Below are 5,000 nucleotides of genomic sequence, written 5' to 3' on the forward strand. Positions count from 1 at the left end.
ACATAGTGCTTCAAATAATTTCAAAATTCTGCAAAACTCAAGGCAAAAAAACGCTTTTAGGCAATGGCTCTTTTAACTCGAAAAGATTCTAGGAAATCCATCCACAATCATTGTCTTTTAACAGCATTTAATGTATATAAAAAGTTAATTGCATAGAACAAATGGTACTAGCCATCTGGCAAACGAGTCAAAATCATAAAATAAAACGGTCGTACCATCAGTAACCATTCATGCTAAAAAGAGTGATCTCAAAGCACCATTTCAAGAGATCAAGTAACCCCTATCCTCTCTCTCAGGTACGGCAGAGATCATCCGCCTTGGCCAAAATATGCTGATCTCGCCAGAAACAAACATCGTGAGATTACAGCTGGTTAATCTATATTTTCTACCAGTGTCTCTGCCAATTACCAGTAATATTTTTTGGGCTGGGTCAAAATTCCTCGCACTTAAGAGATTGAGAAGAGTCGAGATTTTGCTGAGATGGATCTTGACTCAGCAATACACGCTTCAGTGAAATGTGCAAACTGCTGCACAAACAAGCATTTGCAGAATGTGTGTGTAAGGGGCCAGTTTGAATAACTACAAGCTCCGCGCGAGGCCTGTATTAATTCAGTCACTTCCTAAAAATGCATGTGCTAACCCATGCTTGTAAAGAAGGTCTACTTTAAGCGTGCATGGTGCAACTCAGTACAGACACTGCCATCGTGGGGAAAACATCTTTCGCGAGATGAGGCGGCGTAGAAGAACGCGCGTTTTTGCACGAATTTATATCAGGCACATCATTAATAATGGAATAAAGAGCAGATCTCATATAGAGAACTGAACAGGACAACAGACGATCAAACGGTAAATTAAAGATGGTCTTATATTCATTAAAGTCTGGTGTTTCAGCAAACGACACAAATTAGCTAAACCTGAGTATTATGATTTTTAGTTAGCAACACTGAGGTGAAGGGAATCTCGACCCACTGTACTTTTGAAGATTACAGAGAAAAGATTTAGTTTTAGTTTTTCGTAATCACTTCAGACAGCCTCCTTAGCAGACAATGCTTTCTAAATATAATATCACGTATGTTGCTAAGAAAGTGAAAATGGTAGTTTAGGACAATTTTATGTCCTTTTCGTAATAAAAATTAACTCTTTACATCCTCGTTCTATAAGGTATGATCGTTGAAAAAAAAAACGTAGCTGATGTAAATAAGTGTCAAGTCACAGTCTCGAAGAAGCACATAATACACCAATTTATATAATGTATTTATTGAGGGTAAAATAGATCATCACGTGACAATAGAAGCTGGGTCTAGGAGAAAGTTTCGATTTCATTGCAAAATATCATCGAAATAACGACGCGCGTTTATTATACCCGCGAAATCACGGTGTACTGTCTATGGAGGTACTCTGTCCTCGAACTGTAAGACACCGTGTCACTGCAGAAAAGACAGACACCAGTCCATCGCCAGTTCTTCGTCGAGGCCGCGGAACCGAACCCTCCGCTGCCCGAAGAGGAACGGCGGAGAGCGAGCACGATTCCCGCCAACTACGACCTGGAAGACCCCGGGGGTTTAAGGGGGTGAAGCCCCCTATATCATCGGAAAACGCGTCAGTATAAATTGTTTGCCCGGGCTCTATCCTACGAGGTGAAGATTTTGTGTACCAGGCGGGGGTGGGGGCGGTAGCCTCCAAAAGGGGGTTAAAGGGGGCGAAACTCCCTATATAATCTGGAAGCGAGTGGATATATTGAGTTCTCCTGTGTTTTACCGATATTTCTCGAGCCTCAAACCCCCCCCCAAAAAAAAAAAAAAAAAAACCCTGAATGTATCCTGCCCTTCCCAGCTATCGGGACCGATATCGCAGCTGTGCTTCGTTTGCGAAGGAAATGAGTGCTAGAATCGTTCGAAGCACGACGAAAACTATCGGAAAAATATTTTGTTCCATCGGAAAGTCGGTGTTAGGTGTCATCTCCAAATGTGCCGCCAATTTACCTATTTGTATCATTTGTATTGTCACGAATATCCGATTACACAAAACAGTAAAATAGCAGAAATACGAGTCGTTTAAAACCGATAAATTTTGGAAAATGTCAATATAAACTCTAGTATATCTCCCGTGTGGTCTAGTGGCTAGGATACGCGGCTCTCACCCGCGAGGCCCGGGTTCGATTCCCGGCACGGGCACATTTTTCGGTGACTTCAATGCAACCTGAACGCGCTGGCTGAGATCTCCCTCCTACGTTCTTTCACTACTGGGCGCAACTATAGATACAAGTTTCAGTTCGGGTCAATAGGTATTGTGTGATTCCAACAATCATTATGAAAACTATTTTTTTCATCTAAAAGTTCACAACCTGTGTCATATACTGATTATAGTGATAAAAAAAATAGCTGATACGTAAATTAATGTATTATTACACATAATCTGCTAATGAATATTAAATTGTTGCTGCTCAAAATCTTTCATAAGGCCAATACTCAACTGACCTCCGATGACCTGTAGGTCACCCGCATCTCTGACTATATACAGATTAGATATAGTTGGTGGTTACTCTATATATTTAATGATTTTTGTTCCCTTCGATAAAAGCGATAAAATCTTAAATCATTTAACTTCTTATACCAAATCGCTCGTATGTATTAGATTTAATTAACTTCACGATAAACATTTGCATGAGTACAGTTGTGGAAAGGACAACCACCGTGTTTCGGGTTAACTTAAATTTTTACTTTTTAGATGCAAGTACTGTAATGTGAATGTAAATAGTTTAGAGATGCCGAGGAAATGTGAAAACGACTGTAATGTGACATTTGAAGTTCCATGTGTAATTTGCTATGCCTTAAATGTAGTGACATGTTACTTCTTCTTCTTTTAACGGTAGGTTCATGTCTGAGCCGCCGTGGTCACAGCATGATACTTAATTGTAGTTTTCATGTTACTTGCTCCCGCTTTAATCTACCGAACCCTGCATCTTTTCACAATATTTTTGAATGTTGTAATGTCAGTTGCACAAGAGGTGCAAAGGTGTTTGTCTCATTTAATTTTGGCCGAAAATCTTTGTGTGCGTGTGTGTGTGTGTGTGTGTGTGTGTGTGTGTGTGTGTGTGTGTGTGTGTGTGTGTGTGTGTGTGTGTGTGTGTGTGTGTGTGTGTGTGTGTGTGTGCGTGTGCGTGTGCGTGTGCGTGTGCGTGTGCGTGTGCGTGTGCGTGTGCGTGTGTGCATGCGTGTGTGCGTGCGTACGAAGCACATAATAAAATCTAATTCATAAAATTTAAATATGATGCATTTGGTGAGGGTACGAATTACCACATGTATGCTTCCTTTATTGAGACGAGCGTTTAATTTACTATATAAACTGGCTGTGTTTTGACCAGGGCTTATAGAGGGAAACAATTATATTATGCTTGATCGATGGTTATCTCAGTCTCTCATAAATACTCCAGACGAGATTTTTGCCCAATCCTAGTACCACAGGTTTCAGGTTAATTCTTCAACCAATTAAATGCCACTTGGCATGTAACGTGGAGTATCTATTTTCGCAGGAAAAAAATGATTTCAACTTTTTATAGTGTTATCTTACGAGACGCACACTTCAGTCATATAGTTCTGTTAACATGTTTATATTACACATTTCTTTGTTTTCGGGATGCCCTAAAAAAATAGTGCATAGAGTTGTATATTTTGAAACATCACAGACCAAGTGTGTGGTCTCCCCACATACAGGTGTTTGTATCACAATCCTTCAGGCCGCCAGATATGATAGTGATTGCTCTACTGGGGAATCTGTTTGGCCTTTAGATGAGTAAACATGAATTAATTTAAGCTGACTGCAGAAATAATGGCTAAATATTTTGTATGCAAATGGATAAGTTGTAAGAAAAATCGTCGTTGAAAGTATACTTCCTTCGTCTGAAGCTGGTCTCTCTACGAAAACAAATACATATGTGTGTGTGTGTGTGTGTGTGTGTGTGTGTGTGTGTGTGTGTGTGTGTGTGTGTGTGTGTGTGTGTGTGTGTGTGTGTGTGTGTGTGTGTGTGTTTGTACCATTTTAATATAGAGCAGGATACGCAGCGAGTCCATCAGATATATTTTAGAAATTTTCTTCAAAATATGGAAGAAAATCATCCAATTACATCTCCCGTGTGGTCTAGTGGCTAGGATACGCGGCTCTCACCCGCGAGGCCCGGGTTCGATTCCCGGCACGGGAAACTTTTCCTTGAGAGAAGAAATCCGTAGAGTTGCGAAAATGCATTATTACACAGCTGACGGGATATTTATATAGTAATCATCACACAGAACAGTCCTTCTTTCTTTGGCTATTGTCGATCAACCAAAAGATGTGCAGCCACTCATTTTTGCAACTGTACCTCTTGAAGAGAATGTAGTTTTTTTTACGTTACATTAAATGACAACTTCTACAATAAACAGTACGAGGCCGATTCACACTAACCCGTTTTATAGAAGAATTCATCGTCTGATCATGCACAGCTCGGAAGTAATCTATGTTTATATGCAATGATGGCTACACGAAGAGACATTTTTGGAATTTACCATGGATATTATATATATATATATATATATATATATATATATATATATATATATATATATATATATATATATATATATATATATATATATATATATATATATATATATATATATATATATACCTGAAGATATGTACAAATATCCTCAGCCTTAATACGGAGTTAAACACAAATCATTATTATCATTATTATTATTGTTGTTGTATTTATTGTTTTTATTTTTATCATAATCATTATCATCACTACCATTACTATATTGTTATTATCATCGTCTTTATTATTTCAAGTAATTATAGATATTACATACCTGCGAGATAAGCTTAAAAGCTCTCTGCTTGCACGATATATAAACAAATGCTATTTATGCCAGAAAGGTATCAAGTTCCTTCGCTTTAGCACAACCTTGTATCTACTTGCATGTCTCCATTCAATGAGGTAAATTCATAGCAGTTCGATCACC

General features: G+C 38.6%; 2 non-coding genes across 2 annotated transcripts; both read left to right on the top strand.

The window, feature by feature from the left end:
• The first annotated feature begins 2,102 nt into the window (after positions 1–2,102).
• On the top strand, positions 2,103–2,174 carry Trnae-cuc. Its single transcript has one exon. It is a non-coding gene; the product is annotated as a tRNA-Glu (tRNA).
• Positions 2,175–4,126: 1,952 nt separating this feature from the next.
• Trnae-cuc lies at positions 4,127–4,198 on the top strand. Its single transcript has one exon. It is a non-coding gene; the product is annotated as a tRNA-Glu (tRNA).
• The last annotated feature ends 802 nt before the right edge of the window (positions 4,199–5,000 follow it).

Source organism: Penaeus monodon, chromosome 36, assembly GCF_015228065.2.
Source record: "Penaeus monodon isolate SGIC_2016 chromosome 36, NSTDA_Pmon_1, whole genome shotgun sequence".
NCBI classification, from domain to species: domain Eukaryota; kingdom Metazoa; phylum Arthropoda; class Malacostraca; order Decapoda; family Penaeidae; genus Penaeus; species Penaeus monodon.